The sequence below is a fragment of the Entelurus aequoreus genome, linkage group LG10 (genome assembly GCF_033978785.1).
Source record: "Entelurus aequoreus isolate RoL-2023_Sb linkage group LG10, RoL_Eaeq_v1.1, whole genome shotgun sequence".
Lineage (NCBI taxonomy): Eukaryota > Metazoa > Chordata > Actinopteri > Syngnathiformes > Syngnathidae > Entelurus > Entelurus aequoreus.
The window spans coordinates 62220907-62245087 of record NC_084740.1 but is presented as its reverse complement, the minus strand read 5'-3'; the positions used below and the strand labels follow the sequence as shown (position 1 = coordinate 62245087).

The 24181-nt window shown below is 39.7% G+C and overlaps 1 protein-coding gene across 11 annotated transcripts in view; it reads right to left on the bottom strand.

Moving 5' to 3' along the window:
• Nucleotides 1-12513, bottom strand: part of LOC133658886 (neuronal cell adhesion molecule-like) — a 208850-nt gene extending 196337 nt beyond the window's left edge. For all 11 annotated transcript variants that reach the window (XM_062061377.1, XM_062061380.1, XM_062061379.1 and 8 more), the window contains exon 1: nucleotides 12378-12513. The gene's annotated coding sequence lies outside the window, so the exon portion shown is untranslated. The remainder of the gene's footprint in view (nucleotides 1-12377) is intronic.
• Between the last annotated feature and the right edge of the window lie 11668 nt (nucleotides 12514-24181).

Below are 24181 nucleotides of genomic sequence, written 5' to 3'. Positions count from 1 at the left end.
TTTGATAGTAGGCTAATATAACTAATATAGACACTTACATCATGTGTTGTCTTCATTATAACACTTATATAAGACTTTTAAAGTCATTTTGATAGTAGGCTAATATAACTAATATAGACACTTACATCATGTGTTGTCTTCATTATAACACTTATATAAGACTTTTAAAGTCATTTTGATAGTAGGCTAATATAACTAATATAGACACTTACGTCATGTGTTGCCTTCATTATAACACTTATATAAGACTTTTAAAGTCATTTTGATAGTAGGCTAATATAGCTAATATAGACACTTACGTCATGTGTTGCCTTCATTATAACACTTATATAAGACTTTTAAAGTCATTTTGATAGTAGGCTAATATAGACACTTACATCATGTGTTGCCTTCATTGTAACACTTATATAAGACTTTTAAAGTCATTTTGATAGTAGGCTAATATAACTAATATAGACACTTACATCATGTGTTGCCTTCATTATAACACTTATATAAGACTTTTAAAGTCATTTTGATAGTAGGCTAATATAGACACTTACATCATGTGTTGTCTTCATTATAACACTTATATAAGACTTTTAAAGTCATTTTGATAGTAGGCTAATATAACTAATATAGACACTTACATCATGTGTTGCCTTCATTATAAGACTTATATAAGACTTTTAAAGTCATTTTGATAGTAGGCTAATATAACTAATATAGACACTTACGTCATGTGTTGCCTTCATTATAACACTTATATAAGACTTTTAAAGTCATTTTGATAGTAGGCTAATATAACTAATATAGACACTTACATCATGTGTTGTCTTCATTATAACACTTATATAAGACTTTTAAAGTCATTTTGATAGTAGGCTAATATAACTAATATAGACACTTACGTCATGTGTTGCCTTCATTATAACACTTATACAAGACTTTTAAAGTCATTTTGATAGTAGGCTAATATAGCTAATATAGACACTTACGTCATGTGTTGCCTTCATTATAACACTTATATAAGACTTTTAAAGTCATTTGGATAGTAGGCTAATATAGACACTTACATCATGTGTTGCCTTCATTGTAACACTTATATAAGACTTTTAAAGTCATTTTGATAGTAGGCTAATATAACTAATATAGACACTTACATCATGTGTTGCCTTCATTATAACACTTATATAAGACTTTTAAAGTCATTTTGATAGTAGGCTAATATAGACACTTACATGATGTGTTGTCTTCATTATAACACTTATATGAGACTTTTAAAGTCATTTTGATAGTAGGCTAATATAACTAATATAGACACTTACATCATGTGTTGCCTTCATTATAACACTTATATAAGACTTTTAAGGTAATTTTGATAGTAGGCTAATATAGCTAATATAGACACTTACGTCATGTGTTGTCTTCGTTATAACATTCATTTAAGGTGCTTGATTTTTTTCGGCTCCAGACAGATTTTTTTTTTCGTATTTTTGGTCCAATATGGCTCTTTCAACATTTTGGGTTGTATGTATATATACATACATACATGCATACATACATATATATTTATAGGTGTATCAAATCAAGCACTTAGGCATGGAGACTTTTTCTACAAACATTTGTGAAAGAATGGGCCGCTCTCAGTGATTTCCAGCGTGGAACTGTCACAGGATGCCACCTGTGCAACAAATCCAGTCGTGAAGTGTCCTCGTTCCTAAATATTCCAAAGTCAACTTTATTATAAGAAAAGTGAAGAGTTAAGGAACAACAGCAACTCAGCCACCAAGTGGTAGGTCATGTAAACTGACAGAGAGGTCAGCATAGTGCAAAGACTTTCTGCACAGTCACTTGCTACAGAGCTCCAAACTTCTTGTGACCTTCCAATTAGCCCACATACAGTACGCAGAGAGCTTCATGGAATGGGTTTCCATGGCCGAGCAGCTTCTATCCAAACAATCCATGTTTTAGTACCACTTCCAGAGTGCAACAATCCATGTATTAGTACCACTTCCAGAGTGCAACAATCCATGTGTAGTACCACTTCCAGAGTGCAACAATCCATCTATTAGTACCACTTCCAGAGTGCAACAATCCATGTTTTAGTACCACTTCCAGAGTGCAACAATCCATGTATTAGTACCACTTCCAGAGTGCAACAATCCATGTGTAGTACCACTTCCAGAGTGCAACAATCCATCTATTAGTACCACTTCCAGAGTGCAACAATCCATGTTTTAGTACCACTTCCAGAGTGCAACAATCCATGTATTAGTACCACTTCCAGAGTGGAACAATCCATGTATTAGTACCACTTCCAGAGTGCAACAATCCATGTTTAGTACCACTTCCAGAGTGCAACAATCCATGTATTAGTACCACTTCCAGAGTGCAACAATACATGTTTTAGTACCACTTCCAGAGTGCTACAATCCATGTATTAGTACCACTTCCAGAGTGGAACAATCCATGTTATAGTACCACTTCCAGAGTGCAACAATCCATGTATTAGTACCACTTCCAGAGTGCAACAATCCATGTATTAGTACCACTTCCAGAGTGCAACAATCCATGTATTAGTACCACTTCCAGAGTGCAACAATTTATGTATTAGTACCACTTCCAGAGTGCAACAATCCATGTTTTAGTACCACTTCCAGAGTGCAACAATTTATGTATTAGTACCACTTCCAGAGTGTAACAATCCATGTATTAGTACCACTTCTAGAGTGCAACAATCCATGTTTTAGAACCACTTCCAGGGGGCAACAATCTATGTATTAGTACCACTTCCAGAGTGCAACAATCTTTGTTTTAGTACCACTTCCAGAGTGTAACAATCCATGTATTAGTACCACTTCCAGAGTGCAACAATCCATGTTTAAGTACCACTTCCAGAGTGCAACAATCCATGTTTTAGTACCACTTCCAGAGTGCAACAATCCATGTTTAAGTACCACTTCCAGAGTGCAACAATCCATGTATTAGTACCACTTCCAGAGTGCAACAATCCATGTTTAGTACCACTTCCAGAGTGCAACAATCCATGTATTAGTACCACTTCCAGAGTGCAACAATACATGTTTTAGTACCACTTCCAGAGTGCTACAATCCATGTATTAGTACCACTTCCAGAGTGGAACAATCCATGTTTTAGTACCACTTCCAGAGTGCAACAATCCATGTATTAGTACCACTTCCAGAGTGCAACAATCCATGTATTAGTACCACTTCCAGAGTGCAACAATCCATGTATTAGTACCACTTCCAGAGTGCAACAATTTATGTATTAGTACCACTTCCAGAGTGCAACAATCCATGTTTTAGTACCACTTCCAGAGTGCAACAATTTATGTATTAGTACCACTTCCAGAGTGTAACAATCCATGTATTAGTACCACTTCTAGAGTGCAACAATCCATGTTTTAGAACCACTTCCAGAGTGCAACAATCTATGTATTAGTACCACTTCCAGAGTGCAACAATCTATGTTTTAGTACCACTTCCAGAGTGTAACAATCCATGTATTAGTACCACTTCCAGAGTGCAACAATCCATGTTTAAGTACCACTTCCAGAGTGCAACAATCCATGTTTTAGTACCACTTCCAGAGTGCAACAATCCATGTTTAAGTACCACTTCCAGAGTGCAACAATCCATGTTTTAGTACCACTTCTAGAGTGCAACAATCCATGTATTAGTACCACTTCCAGAGTGCAACAATCCATGTTTTAGTACCACTTCCAGAGTGCAACAATCCATGTTTTAGTACCACTTCCAGAGTGCAACAATCCATGTTTTAGTACCACTTCCAGAGTGCAACAATCCATGTTTTAGTACCACTTCCAGAGTGCAACAATCCATGTTTTAGTACCACTTCCAGAGTGCAACAAATGTCCACAGAACTAGCAGTGAGTCATGATGTCACCGCCAGTGACCCGCAGACTGACTCCTTCTCTATGAGACACTTTGTGTGAGGTTGGCAGGGGGTCACGGCCCTACAGACGGCCTGCTTACAGAACAAAGCAGTCTGCAGAACATCGCCAACCCACGGACTGAAATTGGTGGCATTTTCCCTTCCAACACCCAAGCTTTTCCCACAGCCCCCTCGGCGCACGCCGTCACTTTGACTTCTCAGAGCGGCGGCGGTTTGGAGCGACTGGTGCGCCGACAAGAACCCCGACCTGTGTCCTGATAATCCTTGCTTATGCAAATCTCCCCCCCGCCCCCCAACATGATGAGAGTGAAGATGGATCTAGGTCACTATTTCTCACATTGGCCTGAGATCATACACAAAGTATTCACAGCGTAACTTTTTTTTTTTCTGTTACAGCCTCATTCCAGAATGGAACACACCCCATAATGACAATGTGAAAAGTTGTTTTTAAAATTAAAAATCACATGTACATAAGTATTCATGTCCTCTGATCAATACTCGAGTATTTTAGAATATGACGCCACAAACTTGGCACACCTATCTTTGGGTAGTTTTAACCCTTCCTCTTTGCAGCACCTATCAAGTTCCATCAAAATTGGATGGGAAGGTTTTCATCCAGGATGTCTCTGCACATTGCTGCATTCATCTTTCCCTCTATCCTAAATAGTCTCCCAGTTTGTACCGCTCAAAAACATCCCCACAGCATGATGCTGCCACCACTGTAGGGATGGTATTGTCCTGGTGATGAGCGGTGCCTGGTTTCTTCCAAACATGACGCCTGACATTCACGCCAAAGACTTCAATATTTGTCTCATCAGACCAGGGAGTTTAGTTCCTCACGGTCTGAGAGTCTTTCAGGTGCATTTTGGCAAATGTTTGACTAAGAAATGACGCTCATCTGGCCACTCTGCTGTCAGGTTCAAACAGCGAACTATCTATTAAACAAGACAAGAAGCAAGGAATCAAACAGAGACAGGATTCAATTGAGCTCACAAGGAGAGCGTGTCGACCTGCACCCTCGTACAGTGTCACCCCGCCGCTCTGAGGAACAAGCTCTACACGCCTCCTCATTTATTTGGGCATTTCCTGATTACGCTTGGAGCGGTGTCAGGTTTGCCCCCTCTCTGCTTGTAGATTTCAGGTCCTGATAAAGTCCTTCCTGTGGCTGTCCAAGATCTGAGAAACCGACACCTCTACGGCGCATTCCATCGCACACAGTGGAGGTTTACAAGCTGTCCGCCTTTTGCTTGATAAGATCAAAGACAGCTTTTGTCTTCACGCAGGGCAACCTGAACTCATAGGAAACACGTTGTTTCATAACATATACAATTATTCTGACATCTACCATACAGGCCTAATTGGTGGATAGTCCTTCCGGAAGGTTCTCCTCTCTCCACAGAGGAATGCTGTAGCTCCAACAGAGTGACCATGGTCTTGGTCACCTCCCTGACTAGACTTAGATGAATGCAGTAATGTACAGAGACATCCTAGCAGAAAACCTAAGCTTCCCATCCAATCCAGTGGAGCTTGAGAGGTGCTGCAAAGATAAATGGGCCAAAATGCCCCAAAAATAGGTGTGCCAGGCTTATGGCATCGTATTCAAACAGACTTGAGGCTGTAACTGATGCCAAAGATGCATCAACTAAGTATTGAGCAGAGACTGTGAATACTTCTGGGAATTTTTACATTTAATACTGTGGGGAGACGTGGCCGGCAGACCAACAGCGAGGCAGGGCACGCCGGGATCGACGCTGTAAAAAGTATCAGGTGCGTGGATCGCCCACATGGCACAATTATAAGTGTGTAAAAGGGCGGCAGCCGAGAACGACGGGAAAGCAGAGGGAGTTGGAGAGCCAGCAGCACATGCAGCGCGAAATCAACAGAGAGCGAGGGACAGACGAAGACGCGGCCGGCTGAAAAGCGGACCAAGAGCAAGCAGTGGGAGAAGGAAGGAGCTGAAAAGCGACCCCACCTGAGACTGAGTTTGATTGACAAATAAACAAAGTCAAAACTGCTCGACGTCATGTCAGTCCTTGGTGGTCCATGGAACCCCGACAGCGAGAGACTGTCACAAATACATTTTCTATTTAAAAAAAAAAACACACACACACAAAAACCTTTCATATTATTATTATTGGGTATTGAGTGTAGAATTTTGAGGACAAAAATGAATGTGTTCTATTTGTGAATAAGCCTGTAACATAAAATGTAGACAAAGTGAAGTACTCGAGAAGTGGGCTACCTTGCTTCAAAACTATGCAGCAAAGGCAGACCCTAACGCGCGCATTAGTCCACAATACCAGAACATGGATCAGTTCTGACCGATTAGGAGTCGTCTGCTCGGGGAGAACAAACATTACTGGAAAGTGTGTCAGCGGGAACAATGGGGGGGGGGTCATTAGCATTGGCATTAACTAGTCTACTTCAGCAGGCGGAGAAAGTGTGTGTGTGTGTGTGTGTGTGTGTGTGTGTGTGTGTGTGTGTGTGTGTGTGTGTGTGTGTTTGTGTGTGTGTGTGAGTGAGAGTGTCTGGGGGATGACATGGGGAGAAAAGGGGGGTGTCTGACAGCACCCCTCTATATTCTGACCAGACAGAGGCATGAAGAGGGAGGGAGGGGCCACTGGGGGGGATTTAGGAGTGGGGGTGGGGGGGAGACACGGACTTGGATGTTGTTAAGGGGGGAGGGGGTGTGGATGGAGCAGTTGGCGCAAACAAGTCGTGATATGAACACGAGGGGAATTAAAATGTGGACGAGCAAATCAGCTTATAAAAAAAAAAAAAAGGAGTGAGGATTTGTGCTTTGTTTGCCACAATGTCAACTGTCACGTACACACGGTGCATTGTTGCTGAGGCGCACACCTGCTGCATCCACTCCGACTGCTGCTTGTCTGGACCCCGGGATGCAGGGACGACAGGCACGTCAGGGGCCCTTGATGCTGGGGCAACATGAACACAAAGATGTGCGGCAGCACACAAGCAAGCATGGCAAAGACAAGGAGAAGTATCCTGATTAGTGACCAGGCACAGCTGGGTCCTGATTGACAAGCGCTGGACAGGAAATAGTAGAAAGGACAATAAACTAATAATACTTGTCATGTGGGACGGTGACAAGATGATGTGTAAGACACCGGTCCTGACTTTTATAACTAGTACACAAACACTCAATAACTTGCTGGCAATCTGTTGCTTTTGTCCCTGAAAAGATGTTTTGATGACTGACATCTTTCACGTCATCTTGGGGTCATTCTGCCCTCCAGTGACATCGTCACAAGCAGTGTCGGGACTAACAAAGTAACGCGTAACTGTAACGCCGTTAGTTTCGGCGGTAACTAGTAATCTAACGCGTCATTTTTTATATTCAGTAACTCAGTTACCGTTACTACATGATGCGTTACTGCGTTATTTTACGTTATTTTTCGATGTGGTATCGGCTACAAACAGAAGATCTGAGTGTGTTTTATTGGAGCGCTGCGGTGTCGTCCTTCTGAATGTTCTTGTGTCACAAGGAAGAGGCGCACTGTGTGTGTGTCTGGGTGTGGGGAGGGAGGGAGGGAGGGAGGGAGGGGAGGGGGGCGTGTCTGAACATGGCGGAGCTGCAGTCGAGTTTCTTAACATGGAGATATTCTCACTACTTTTCTTTTGTCGAGCACAAAGAAAAGAACATTTTAGTTCAATGTAAGTTGTGTCTTGGATCCAAGATCCCATCTACTGCCCAAAACAGCAATTCAAATCTGCTGAAACAGCTACAAAAGCAACATGCTTCGACAAAGCTAGTAAAGAGAGACACACTTCACCTCCTAAGCAACAGCGGCTGGATTTTAACGAGGCACGGCGCACTGAAGGTACACACACTCTGGCAATTCTCTTATATATCTTTCATTCTAGACTTCTAGAGTGTTTGATTATCACATCACTCTAAATGTATAGACTATAAAGTTAACAAACATAAAGAGGGATGCTAGTGGGCCAGGCCAATCTTTGCTTATCTCTAAACTAAAACTGGGGACATGTGTAGAGTGTTCTGGGCTTCACACATGATTTTATTTCACAATTCCTTGAGAGAAAAAAAGGCCTGGTTAGGCTTTGTGTATGTAGAGTGTGCCTTTGTGTATGTAGTGTGTGCCTTTGTGTATGTAGTGTGTGCCTTTGTGTATGTAGTGTGTGCCTTTGTGTATGTAGTGTGTGCCTTCCTTGCTTTACAGCTATGTTGTTATTATGCTGTTTGTTACTTATGTATGTTATGTTGCAGCTAGTTCAAATAGTTTTGTCAATTTGTTCTGGCCTGAAACAAATTGGCCCTTTGAAACATATCTTTGTCGTTGTGTGTTGTATGTAGACCACATTGTTTGTGTGTTGTATGTAGACCACATTGTTTGTGTGTTGTATGTAGACCACATTGTTTGTGTGTTGTATATAGACCACATTGTTTGTGTGTTGTATGTAGACCACATTGTTTGTGTGTTGTATGTAGAGCACATTGTTTGTGTGTTGTATGTAGAGCACATTGTTTGTGTGTTGTATGTAGAGCACATTGTTTGTGTGTTGTATGTAGAGCACATTGTTTGTGTGTTGTATGTAGAGCACATTGTTTGTGTATTGTATGTAGAGCACATTGTTTGTGTGTTGTATGTAGACCACATTGTTTGTGTGTTGTATGTAGACCACATTGTTTGTGTGTTGTATGTAGAGCACATTGTTTGTGTGTTGTACGTAGACCACATTTTTTGTGTGTTGTATGTAGACCACATTGTTTGTGTGTTGTATGTAGAGCACATTGTTTGTGTGTTGTATGTAGACCACATTGTTTGTGTGTTGTATGTAGACCACATTGTTTGTGTGTTGTATGTAGACCACATTGTTTGTGTGTTGTATGTAGACCACATTGTTTGTGTGTTGTATGTAGACCACATTGTTTGTGTGTTGTATGTAGACCACATTGTTTGTGTGTTGTATGTAGACCACATTGTTTGTGTGTTGTATGTAGAGCACATTGTTTGTGTGTTGTATGTAGACCACATTGTTTGTGTGTTGTATGTAGACCACATTGTTTGAGTGTTGTATGTAGAGCACATTGTTTGTGTGTTGTATGTAGAGCACATTGTTTGTGTGTTGTATGTAGAGCACATTGTTTGTGTGTTGTATGTAGAGCACATTGTTTGTGTGTTGTATGTAGAGCACATTGCTTAGCAGAGTTCAGTGATGCAAATGCATGTCAAGTTGTTCTTTTTTGTTTGTTTTTTGTCCTGTACAGCTTCTCAGGCAAATCATATAGTAGATGTAGATGTAGATGATCATATAGTAGATGTAGATGTAGATGTAGATGATCATATAGTAGATGTAGATGTAGATGATCATATAGTAGATGTAGATGTAGATGTAGATGTAGATGTAGATGATCATATAGTAGATGTAGATGTAGATGTAGATGATCATATAGTAGATGTAGATGTAGATGTAGATGTAGATGTAGATGATCATATAGTAGATGTAGATGTAGATGTAGATGTAGATGATCATATAGTAGATGTAGATGTAGATGTAGAATGATCATATAGTAGATGTAGATGTAGATGTAGATGTAGATGATCATATAGTAGATGTAGATGTAGATGTAGATGATCATATAGTAGATGTAGATGTAGATGTAGATGTAGATGTAGATGTAGATGCCCATATCGGCTGTTCAGATGTACTTTACACAAGAGAAGTGTAGGATACTTCTCTTGTTGTCTTATTTGTATTTGACTTTATTAAATGTATGTATATTATTATTTGGTGCAGCCGGGCCGGAGCAGGAGGGGATAGAGAGAGGGAAAAAGGAGGACAGAGGAGGAAATTGTGGGGACAAGAAAGGGATTAGACAGAGAGACAACAACAGCAAACACAACAACAACAACAACAATAGAGCAACATCAGCAAACAGGATATGTACAAATATGATAGTAAAAGTGATATCAAAGAAGCAGTTAGTAAAATAAATAATAACACAGAAATGACAATGAGCATTATTACACTACAAATGGATCAATACAAATACCAATAGAAATATCACTATTGATAATGAATAATACCAATAATTACTTCTATTATCAACAATACAATTGTTCAAATGCAACAATACATATATGTCATGATAACTACAGATACAAAAGAAAACAGATAAATGGAGGGGAAGAAAGAGAAGCAACCTATATTAACCTTGTAGATTGTTATAGTAACAATAGGTTAAGCTTTGTCAGTGTGCCATGTGTTATACCCAGTTTACCCTAGGGCAACAACGTTAATATATGTTTGATGAAACATGATTATGTGCATGAGTGTATGTATGTATATGTACTTGTATATATACAGTATGTGTATATGTGTGCTTGTACAGTGAATGTATATGTACAGTATGTGTATATGTATGTTTGTACAGTGAATGTATATGTACAGTATGTGTATATGTATGTTTGTACAGTGAATGTATATGTACAGTATGTGTATATGTGTGTTTGTACAGTGAATGTATATGTACAGTATGTGTATATGTGTGCTTGTACAGTGAATGTATATGTACATGTATGTGTATATGTATGTTTGTACAGTGAATGTATGTGTACAGTATGTGTATATGTGTGCGTGTACAGGGAATGTATATGTACAGTATGTGTACATGTATGTTTGTACAGTGAATGTATATGTACATGTATGTGTATATGTATGCTTGTACAGTTAATGTGTGTGTACATGTGTGTGTATATGTATGTTTGTACAGTGAAAGTATATGTACATTATGTGTATATGTATGTTTGTACAGTGAATGTATATGTACAGTATATGTATGTGTGTTTGTACAGTGAGTGTATATGTACATGTATGTGTATATGTATGTTTGTACAGTGAATGTATATGTACAGTATATGTATGTGTGTTTGTACAGTGAGTGTATATGTACATGTATGTGTATATGTATGTTTGTACAGTGAATGTATATGTACAGTATGCGTATGTTTGTACAGTGAATGTGCGTGTGGATGTACGAACTTTGAGTATGTAGGTATGTACTGTATTTGTGTATGTACGTGGGAGCGTAGGTAACTATGTATGTATGTACTTATGTATGAATAACGGTATGTATGTGAGTATATGTGTATTTGTATGTATAATATATTTGACTCCCAGTGTGTGTAGGAGCCAGAGTACGGCCCCAGCCACCCAGACAGCCCAACCCACAAACAGCAGGTGTGGTGCCCAGGGAACCAGGGACCACCGGCCCCACGCAGCCAGGCCGGCCAGCGACAGGAACCCCAGAACCAGGCCCACTGTGCCACCTGGAAGAGCCAGCAGCAGGCCAAAGACAGACACACCCGGCAGAGGACAAGGCACGGGAGAAGCAGGGGACAGCCAGACCTCAAGCCAGCGAGAGACCACACCCCACACGGGCAGAAAGGCGGGACGCTCCGCCCAAGGGGCCCAGAGACTCCCCACAACCGGACGGGAAGACCGCCCCCGCCTCACCAGCAACCAGGCCCCCACGAGCACACCCCCAAAGAGCACGGCGCCACCCGCCCCCGGCCACCCCACCCAAATCAGCCGCCGCAGGACCGCCCAGCACGGGGCCACGGGAACCACCCACCCCACCCGCAGGGACCCCAACGATGGAGATGGAACAACAAGCAACCGCCCTGTCGAGTTCCCCCCTGACGGAGGGACAAAATAAAAAATTATATTAATAAAATATATTACAAAATAAATAAATATATAACTTCATTAATTAATTAATTAATTAATATGGTGCACACTTCATCTCTACATCTAGCACACTTGTACATACGGTGCACACTACATCTAGCACACTTGTACATACGGTGCACACTACAACTAGCACACTTGTACATACGGTGCACACTACATCTAGCACACTTGTACATACGGTGCACACTACATTTAGTACACTTGTACATACGGCGCACACTACAACTAGCACACTTGTACATACAGTGCACACTACATCTAGCACACTTGTACATACGGTGCACACTACATCTAGCACACTTGTACATACGGTGCACACTACAACTAGTACACTTGTACATACGGTGCACACTACATATAGCACACTTGTACATACGGTGCACACTACATCTAGCACACTTGTGCATACGGTGCACACTACATCTAGTACACTTGTACATACGGTGCACACTACAACTAGCACACTTGTACATACGGTGCACACTACATCTAGTACACTTGTGCATACGGTGCACACTACATCTAGTACACTTGTACATACGGTGCACACTACATTTAGTACACTTGTACATACAGTGCATGTTGTAATAAAGACACAATCATCGCCAGCTCGACACAAACTCCTGGAAAACGAAACAGCTTCCGGTGGAAAAAATGTCTGTTTTTGTATGCAAGAGGAGAGAGGATGACACGTGACGTGACGTGACGTGACGTGACTCACCTTCCACGGCGGGAGTCTTCATGCAGGTGTTGTCCACTGGAGCGATGCTCGGCTCGGCGTCCTCCTCGCTATGTGGACTCCCTGCCTCCACACTCTCTCTCTCTCACACACACACACACACACACACACACACACACGCACACACACTCTCTCACACACACACACACACACCAGCGGCGGCGCGCGCACTGCTCTCTCGGGTGCGCGCACAGGGGGTGAATAGAGGCTTTTTGAAAAAGCAAAAAAAATATTTTTTTTTTAAATCACAACCAACATTAATTTTTCTCCCAGATGGACAACAGCTGGATGAGTTTGGGGATTTAATTTAAGAAGAAGAAGAAGAAAAAAAAACGATATAAAGATGTGGGCGGGGTTAAGGGGGAGGAGTATATTTATATATGTATTTTATTATATATATATATATATATATATATATATATATATATATATAAATAAAATAAATACTTGAATTTCAGTGTCATTTATTTCCACATATACACACATAACACTCCTCTCTACTCATTGTTGTATTTGAAAGTGCAATGCTTTGCAGCCAGTAGCACAGCCTTTGAAGGAGCATACTGTAGGTGTGTGCAGTGAAGGAGCATACTGTAGGTGTGTGCAGTGAAGGAGCATACTGTAGGTGTGTGCAGTGAAGGAGCATACTGTAGGTGTGTGCAGTGAAGGAGCATACTGAAGGTGTGTAGGGTAATATTCTGGGATGGAGTCAATAACCAGGCGAGGTGACCAAGTTACGTCTCTTTACTTCATACTTCAGAAGCGTTGCATTAAAGGTGTGCTATTTGGATTTACACTGTATGAAACAGTATTTGAAAAGGAATTTGACCTTTGCAACCTCATTATACTATTGGCTAAGTTTTATATTCATAAATGTACGTTTCTCAAGACCCGATCAGTTTTTTGTGCCTTTAAAAAATATTTAGAACTCTACATTAAAACACTTTCTACCTCTAACAACCAAAAAGCTGTGAAAACGATGATGCTGTGTTCCAAATTGGTTATTTACTGTAATTGAGTGAGCCCAAGGCTTTGCACTTTGTTTATTTGTTTATTATATATATATATATATATATATATATATATATATATATATATATATATATATATATATATATATATATATATATATATATATATATATATATATATATATACATATATATATATATATTGTATTCTATTTTAGTTACTTTGAAATTACAACCCTCTGGCTCTGCTTTGTACTGTTTTTGTACTGTTTTGTACTGTTTTTGTATTTACTTTGATTATTATTTTCAACTGTTTTGTAAATGTTGAAATGTATAAATAAAGATTTTTTTTTATTTTTTTTTTTAATTAAAAAAATACAACGTCAACCGTTGGCCAACCAAAAAGTAACCACAGAACACTACAGTGTTCTGTGGTTGTTTTTTTTTTTTAATTTAATTTTATTTTATTTTTTTTTTAAATTTTTGTATTTTTACATGTTTTTTTTTTTTTCATTTTTTTATTTTTTATTTATACCTTTATTCAGGTAGGGACGGTAGGGATGGCGTGGCGAAGTTGGGAGAGTGGTCGTGCCAGCAATCTGAGGGTTACTCACGTCCGTTGTGTCCTTGAGCAAGACACTTCACCCTTGCTCCTGATGGGTCCTGGTTAGCGCCGTGCATGACAGCTCCCGCCATCAATGTGTGAATGTGTGTGTGAATGTGTGTGTGTGAATGTGTGTGTGTGAATGTGTGTGTGTGAATGGGTGAATGTGGAAATAGTGTCAAAGCGCTTTGAGTTCCTTAAAAAAAAAAGGTAGAAAAGCGCTATACAAGTACAACCCACAACCCATATAAACTGCAACATTTATAAACAATCGAGAAATAATAATCAAAATAAGTACAAAAACAGTACAAATCAGCGCCAGGGGGTTGTAAACTCAATAAAGTAACTCAAATAGAATGCAAAATATATGTATATATATATATATATATATATATATATATATATATATATATATATATATATATATATATATACATACATACATCCATTTTCTACCGCTTGTCCCGGGGAGAACATGCAAACTCCATACAGAAAGATCCCGAGCCCGGGGATTGAATTTAGGACCTTCATATTGTGAGGCACCCGCACTAACCCCTCATCCACCGTGCTGCCCACGATATAAAGATGTGTTTTTATAAATGTGCCGTGATGGCGAGTGCGTTTAGAAGTAACGGGAGATTTTTTTACATTTGGTGTATAGTTAGATTCTAGCCCTCTTTTAAAATAAATGTTTTTAGTTAATTAAATGACTTAAAAATAATACAATATGTATTTATTTTCTTTGATTTATTATTTATTTTATAAACCTTTATTTATAAACTGCAACATTTATAAACAATCAAGAAATAATAATAATCAAAATAAGTACAAAAAAAGTACAAATCAGCAGTGTTGGGTTAGTTACTGAAAACCAGTAACTAGTTACAGTTACTAGTTACTTTATTTCAAAAGTAACTCAGATACTAACTCAGTTACTATTTAGTTACTTATACAGTATATATATTTAAAAAAAAATTTAAGGCCCCATTTAATGCCCTTTTAGCCTTCATTTCAGTACTGTTATTGCACTGGACAATAGTAATAATACAATGTGTTGATCAACTTGACATGCATTTGCATCACTCAACTCTGCTAAGCAATGTGCTCTACATACAACACACAAACAATGTGCTCTACATACAACACACAAACAATGTGGTCTACATACAACACACAAACAATGTGCTCTACATACAACACACAAACAATGTGGTCTACATACAACACACAAACAATGTGCTCTACATACAACACACAAACAATGTGCTCTACATACAACACACAAACAATGTGGTCTACATACAACACACAAACAATGTGGTCTACATACAACACACAAACAATGTGCTCTACATACAACACACAAACAATGTGCTCTACATACAACACACAAACAATGTGCTCTACATACAACACACAAACAATGTGGTCTACATACAACACACAAACAATGTGGTCTACATACAACACACAAACAATGTGCTCTACATACAACACACAAACAATGTGGTCTACATACAACACACAAACAATGTGCTATACATACAACACACAAACAATGTGGTCTACATACAACACACAAACAATGTGGTCTACATACAACACACAAACAATGTGGTCTACATACAACACACAAACAATGTGCTCTACATACAACACACAAACAATGTGGTCTACATACAACACACAAACAATGTGCTCTACATACAACACACAAACAATGTGGTCTACATACAACACACAAACAATGTGGTCTACATACAACACACAAACAATGTGCTCTACATACAACACACAAACAATGTGGTCTACATACAACACACAAACAATGTGGTCCACATACAACACACAAAGACAAAGATATGTTACAAAGGCCAATTTGTTTCTGGCCAGAACAAATTGACAAAACTATTTGAACTAGCTGCAACATAACATACATAAGTAACAAACAGCATAATAACAACATAGCTGTAAAGCAAGGAAGGCACACACTACATACACAAAGGCACACACTACATACACAAAGGCACACACTACATACACAAAGACACACACTACATACACAAAGGCACACACTACATACACAAAGACACACACTACATACACAAAGCCTAACCAGGCCTTTTTTTCTCTCAAGGAATTGTGAAATAAAATCATGTGTGAAGCCCAGAACACTCTACACATGTCCCCAGTTTTAGTTTAGAGATAAGCAAAGATTGGCCTGGCCCACTAGCATCCCTCTTTATGTTTGTGAACTTTATAGTCTATACATTTAGAGTGATGTGATAATCAAACACTCTGGAAGTCTAGAATACATCAACAGCCAGTTTTTGTCACCTGGAACTTGTTTTGGTGTTGCAAGAATCTGTTTGAATGGAGAAACATTCTGAATCCAATTGTCACCCCAAGAAATGGAATCAATTGGAATTGTGAGTTGTTGCAAGACTGGAATGTACCATGTACCATGTACCATGTACCATGTGTTGCACTAAAGCAGAGGGGCACAACAGTGGTGTTCACAGTGCGGCCCCAGGGCCATTTGTGGCCCGCAGCTGGTGAAAAACCAAATGGAAGAAAAATTGCAGCAGAACTTTACAAGAGAGAAAAAGTTCAGAGTCCTGGCATAAGGACTGCAAAACAAAAGTCTGTAGAAAAGTGTTGACAATAAAATCTCCTGCTGTGTGCTTTATAATGCACAAAGTCTGCACTTCAAGCATCGCCTGCATTATTAAGTAAAGTACATTTAGTGGGCGACACCACAGAGGACTCCAGTGCAGTTCTTCATAGTAGTCTTCAACATCTCTCCTGAGTATTGCAGGAATATTATGCATCTTGGAGAAAACTTTCATGACAGACATTTCATCATTACTTTGACAAAGTCAATCAGTGCCTCTGTGGTTTTGGAGAAAATAATCGTCTCTTCAGTCTTGTCAGTCTGCAAGCATCTCTAACCCCCGTGGTCTTCTTTGCCAAAGTGCTCTTAATCCCAGCAAAATGGAGTCACTTGATGGCGTGAGTGACGCCTCGCCGTGGTTGCAGATGGCGTCCTTTGCCAAGTCACATGACCTTAATGGACAGGACAGCAGATAATGACAACCAATACAATAAAGTCTGCCTTTAACAGGGATCTGCACTTTTTCAGGGACTTGCAATTCTAAATAGTAAAAAAAAATTTGAAAGATTTGTAAAGTAAAAAAAACAAAACAAAACAAAAAAAGATCCTGTTAGGGTTAGGAGGGGAGGTGACGGCAACAGACACCAGGGGCATATGTATATTTTTTTGTGGAACATCTTACTGTAAAGTTGCTTTTTCATGGAAGTTTTTGTGTTCTATGCTTCCACAGACGTGTCAAAGTGTGGGGATTGAAATGAAAACACAACCCACATGGAATTATTTAGTATTTCCCACCAAATGTTGAATTATTCAGAACCACACCTTATCCTCTCCAACTGCGACCAGGGATTCTGAGGTTCTTGATAAAAGCCAGTCACTTCTGAAAAAGTCTCTTTGAGAAAAATGATGGGCTCCCGTCACAAGTCCGTGGTAACACACCATTGTAAGTCAAATCTAATCTAATCAACTTTATTTATAAAGCACATTTAAAATGTACCACAGGGGGAGCCAAAGTGCTGTACAATAGGCAGGTTAAAAGATAATACGAGAACCGAGCAAACACAACACAACACAAACAGAGCACGATAAACAATAAATAACTAAAATAAATAGAACATAAAAACAGGTTGACAGCAGGTGTATTATGGGGCGCCATAGCAGGATGGGTATCACTCAGTGTTAAAAGCCATGGAGTAAAAGTATGTTTTTAAGAGAGATTTAAAAACAGGAAGAGGGGAGGCTTGTCTAACACTCAGAGGTAGGTCGTTCCAGAGCTTGGGAGCAGCAGCGGCGAAAGCTCTGTCACCTCTAAGCTTCAGCCTTGTGTTTGGGACCGTCAGTAGCAGCTGATCGGCTGATCTTAGGGATCGGGTGGGGCAGTAAGGCTGAAGGAGGTCGGAGAGATATGTTGGAGTGAGGTTGTTTAGACATTTAAAAACAAATAAAAGAAGTTTAAAGTTGATTGCGTAAGGCACAGGGAGCCAGTGAAGGGACGCTAATATAGGGGTGATGTGCTCACGTCTGCGGGTCTGTGTTAGCAGACGAGCAGCAGAGTTCTGCACGAGCTGCAGGCGGGCGAGGGAGGCCTGGCTAATGCCTACATACAGGGCATTAACGTTCAGTAAGGGCAGTGTTGGGTTAGTTACTGAAAACCAGTAACTACTTACAGTTACTAGTTACTTTATTTCAAAAGTAACTAAGTTATTAAATCAGTTACTTACACCAAAAAGGAATGCGTTACTGTGAAAAGTAACTAGCTAGTTACTTATATATATATATATATATATATATATATATATTTATTTTTATTTTTTAAGGCCCCATTTAATGCCCTTTTAGCCTTCATTTTAGTACTGTTATTGCACTGGAGAATAATACAATGTGTTGATCAACTTGACATGCATTTGCATCACTCAACTCTGCTAAGCAATGTGCTCTACATACAACACACAAACAATGTGGTCTACATACAACACACAATGTGCTCTACATACAACACACAAACAATGTGCTCTACATACAACACACAAACAATGTGCTCTACATACAACACACAAACAATGTGCTCTACATACAACACACAAACAATGTGGTCTACATACAACACACAAACAATGTGGTCTACATACAACACACAAACAATGTGCTCTACATACAACACACAAACAATGTGCTCTACATACAACACACAAACAATGTGGTCTACATACAACACACAAACAATGTGCTCTACATACAACACACAAACAATGTGGTCTACATACAACACACAAACAATGTGGTCTACATACAACACACAAACAATGTGGTCTACATACAACACACAAACAATGTGCTCTACATACAACACACAAAGACAAAGATATGTTTTAAAGGGCCAATTTATTTCAGGCCAGAACAATTGACAATTGACAAAACTATTTCTAGCTGCAACATAACATACATAAGTAACAAACAGCATAATAACAACATAGCTGTAAAGCAAGGAAGGCACACACTACATACACAAAGGCACACACTACATACACAAAGGCACACACTACATACACAAAGGCACACACTACATACACAAAGACACACACTACATACACAAAGCCTAACCAGGCCTTTTTTTCTCTCAAGGAATTGTGAAATAAAATCATGTGTGAAGCCCAGAACACTCTACACATTTCCCCAGTTTTAGTTTAGAGATAAGCAAAGATTGGCCTGGCCCACTAGCATCCCTCTTTATGTCTGTGAACTTTATAGTCTATACATTTAGAGCGATGTAATAATCAAACACTCTAGAAGTCTAGAATGAAAGAGTATATAAGAGAATTGACAGAGTGTGCGTACCTTCAGTGTGCAGTGCCTCGTTAAAATCCAGCCGCTGTTGCTTAGGAGGTGAAGTGTGTTGCTTTTGTAGCTGTTTCAGCAGATTTGAATTGCTAGGATAGGATCTTTGATCCAAGACACAACTTACATTCAACTAAAATGTTTTTTTCTTTGTGGTTGACAAAAGAAAAGTAGTGAGAATATCGCCATGTTAAGAAACTCGACTTCGGGCTTCGCCATGATGTCTTGTTTAGTAAACAGAGACACGCCCCCTCCCCCCACACACATACACACACGCATACACACAAACAGCGCACGACGCGCCTCTTTCTTGTCGCCTCTTGCGCAGCGCTGCAATAAAACACACTCAGATCTTCTCAGGTTGTAGCCGATACTACATGAAAAATAACGTAAAATAACGCAGTAACACATCATGTAGTAACGGTAACTGAGCTACTGAATATAAAAAATAAGGCGTTAGATTACTATTAATGTTGGCGTGTAACTAACGAGGGAGAAGTTGGTACACAACGTTAGCACCACGTGACCTGGAGTCAACACGTGTCGCTTTAAGTGCAAATGGAACTGTTGTTGTTTTTAGTGCTTTAATGTACTTTACTTTGCTGCACAAAGTCATCACTTAGTGCTAACGAGCTGCTTGATGTGTCATTGAGAACACGTGTTGGTATACCACGAGCTGCTTGATGTGTCATTGAGAACACGTGTTGGTATACCACGAGCTGCTTGATGTGTCATTGAGAACACGTGTTGGTATACCAGGAGCTGCTTGATGTGTCATTGAGAACACGTGTTGGTATACCAGCAAACTGTTGTCTGGAGGTTTGTGCACAAAAAGGAGAGAAGAAAAATGAAAAGAGCGATGTCATCCCAGATAAGTTGATAAGTGTTTCCATCCCAGGTGGAAACATCTGCTGTGTAATTATAATTACATTTCCTATTGAGTGGGAGCAGCTTAACGAGGTTAGACTACATGAAACATAAATATGAGGGGCCGTTAGGGACATTATTCAGAATTACCTCTTATACACACTACTGAAACACTCTTATACACACTACTGAAATGCTCTCACATAAACTACTGCAATGTTTTTCTCTCACACACACTACTGAAACACTCTTATACACACTACTGAAACACTCTCACACACACTACTGAAACACTCTTATACACACTACTGAAACACTCTTATACACACTACTGAAACACTCTTATACACACTACTGAAACACTCTTATACACACTACTGAAACACTCTTATACACACTACTGAGACAGTCTTATACACACTACTGAAACACTCTTATACACACTACTGAAATGCTCTCACATAAACTGAAATGTTTTTCTCTCACACACACTACTGAAACACTCTTATACACACTACTGAAACACTCTTATACACACTACTGAAATGCTCTCACATAAACAACTGAAATGTTTCTCTCACACACACTACTGAAACACTCTTATACACACTACTGAAACACTCTTATACACACTACTGAAACACTCTTATACACACTACTGAAACACTCTTATACACACTACTGAAACACTCTTATACACACTACTGAAACACTCACACACTACTGAAACATCACTACACAACTTCTTCAAATGGATGTTGTGACATCATGTGTTATTATATACAGTTGCCACTTACAATTGATGTCAAAGATTGTATTTTTTCTTGCCGCTGCTATCTACTGTTGTGGAATTTCACCACTACAGGACCGATAAATCATGATTTTTTTTTAATTCATATTTACGTGTTCTATTATTTTATGTATATATATTTATTTGTAGTATTTAAATCCTAATTGAAGGCCCTGTGATGAGGTGGCGACTTGTCCAGGGTGTACCCCGCCTTCCGCCCGAATGCAGCTGAGATAGGCTCCACCCCGAAAGGGACAAGCGGTAGGAAATGGATGGATGGATGAACAAATGACTATATTTGACATATGCATGTAGAAAATACTGGTATTTGTATAATACACATTTTCTTTTTTTATTAAAAAAAAAATACAATATTTGTTTTTATACTTTTTAAACCTTTTGCATGTATTTCATATTATATATTTCAATGCCATGTATAATTATATTTGTATATTAAATACTGTATTTGTATAATACAGTTTTAATAGGGTTTTATTTTTTTCAAATTGAAAAAATTAAATGTCTCTTTCATACTTTATTCGTGCTACTGTCCACTTTTCAGGAGCTTCCCCACTATGAGACCAATGAAGCCTTATATTTTATATTCATGTACATATGTTCTATTATTTTATTCACGTGTGTATTTTTATTTGTAATATTTAAATTCAAATTTGACAAATGTAAATTAAATGTATATGAATATACAGCAGACAATAATATATTTTTTCAAATAGTAACCTTTTATTAAGATAGATTAGAGATAGGTCTTTATTGTCACTGCACAAGTACGAGGAAACTTTGTTTTCAGCACAAAGCCGTTGAAGATGAGACAAACAGTGTACAGGGTTACAGAACAGGAACGCTGATGGGTCGCCAGGAGGCGCCCCGTAAAAGGTGGTGAAAAGGTAAAACGCTGGGGAAAAAGATGAGTAAAAAAATACAATCTAGACTGGGCTCCTAAAGGGGTCTAGTCTGGAGTGGGAAAAAACCTCCATGCAATGCACACATAAACACGTTACATTTAATCACAACAAACTCGCCAGAGGGGCGGGGAGTTGGGGCCCTGGAGGGCGACCGCTGCTATGAAGCGCTGCCATCCGACCATCACCCCGAGGCGAAACAAGCGGTGGTGAAGGCGTGGGGTGGGGTGGGGGAGGGGGTGTGTGTGCGTGTGTGCCCAATTGTATTGGGTGTGTTGATGTAATGTTTTTTATAGACTGAGGCCGAGCTGCAAAAGTTCGACTCCAGGTGTCGTTGAGGAGGGAGGGAGGTCAAAAGAGTCCATCATTGAGGTGTCCTCGGGGGTGTTTTTCAGAACAGCCTGGTCCTGTTTTCACAGCGTCAAGGCCATTCGAGGGAGTCAAATCGTAGATTAGGATGTTTGTTTTCCGCGAGCAGACAAAACAATGACTTGTCTGTTCTATTCGTCCATGCTGGGTGCTCTCAAACTCAATTCAATTTTCATTTTCAGCAAGCTTCTCCATGATGTGATCCATCTTGCGATTCAGTTCAGAAATCGCCGCAGTCTGTGTTCCCACAGCCCTGCCCAAACCTTCCATTGCGACAAACAGCCTTTGGGCTCCTTAAGTGGCTGCCATCGTCTTACGAATTTAACGATACACCAGAGCAATGCCCAGCCCAAATCAGCAGGTGCTTCGCGATCACGGTTCCAAATAAGTAGATGTCTTCCACGTCCTCGATGGAAAGGACTGAGAGGCACACGATTCTCCATTTATCCCAGGAATCTCTCACGTACCCCGCAGCAATGGTTCCATCAGGGCAGCCAGGCTCCCCCGAACCTCTTTTCCTTGTCGGAAAGATTTTGTCAATTGCGTCGAGAGTCCAGCTAATCAATTTCATGTCTGATGTTTAGATTTGGAGGACAGCGCAAAGAAAGAGGCTTCAAAAAATGTTCAGACAAGACAAAAACAAAGAGAGCAAGCTGGGAGAAGAGGGAGCGGGAAAAAATGCGACCGCCCTCACCAGAGGCAAGACAGAAAAGCCTTATTTTTTTTGGTGTACTTAAGTGAACAAATAGAAGTAAAATTTATATTTTTTGTTTAATAAGTTTTTCCATTTCCTTTTACTGCGTATTAACGACTTTACTCAGCACCTTTAAAAGTGATATCAAATATTAAGATACAATATACATAAAAAAATATAGTCAAATATATTTGTTATGCATTGATATAAAAGAGACATTTGTCAAATCCAAAAACAAAACATTCAAATTTAAAATATTACAAAGATGTCATGAAGTGTAACTCATCAGATGATTAAAGAGACAGAATGTTGAAGGTGATGACTTTAATGACATAAACAACACTCTGGAATTGTGTGAACACAGCAAGAAGAACAACAACCTCCTGGTCCTCTCAGTCCAACAACAACCTCCTGGTCCTCTCAGTCCAACAACAACCTCCTGGTCCTCTCAGTCCAACAACAACCTCCTGGTCCTCTCAGTCCAACAACAACCTCCTGGTCCTCTCAGTCCAACAACAACCTCCTGGTCCTCTCAGTCCAACAACAACCTCCTGGTCCTCTCAGTCCAACAACAACCTCCTGGTCCTCTCAGTCCAACAACAACCTCCTGGTCCTCTCAGTCCAACAACAACCTCCTGGTCCTCTCAGTCCAACAACAACCTCCTGGTCCTCTCAGTCCAACAACAACCTCCTGGTCCTCTCAGTCCAACAACAACCTCCTGGTCCTCTCAGTCCAACAACAACCTCCTGGTCCTCTCAGTCCAACAACAACCTCCTGGTCCTCTCAGTCCAACAACAACCTCCTGGTCCTCTCAGTCCAACAACAACCTCCTGGTCCTCTCAGTCCAACAACAACCTCCTGGTCCTCTCAGTCCAACAGTCTCTGCCTGCTAATAAGACACTCAAAAAGCTGAGTTGAGGAAGGATTCTGCACACCAACAAATGATGCTAATAAAACATGAAAGAGGATCAAATGAAAGAATGAGGTCCACTGTGCATGTTCCTCCTTTCTTGCGTGTGAAAAATGAAATAAAATGACACATTTTCTCCACTTTCTTCAGTCCATTTATCAAATAGCTGCAATTTTATTTGTGCAAATTTATAATTCAGTGCTTGATTTTA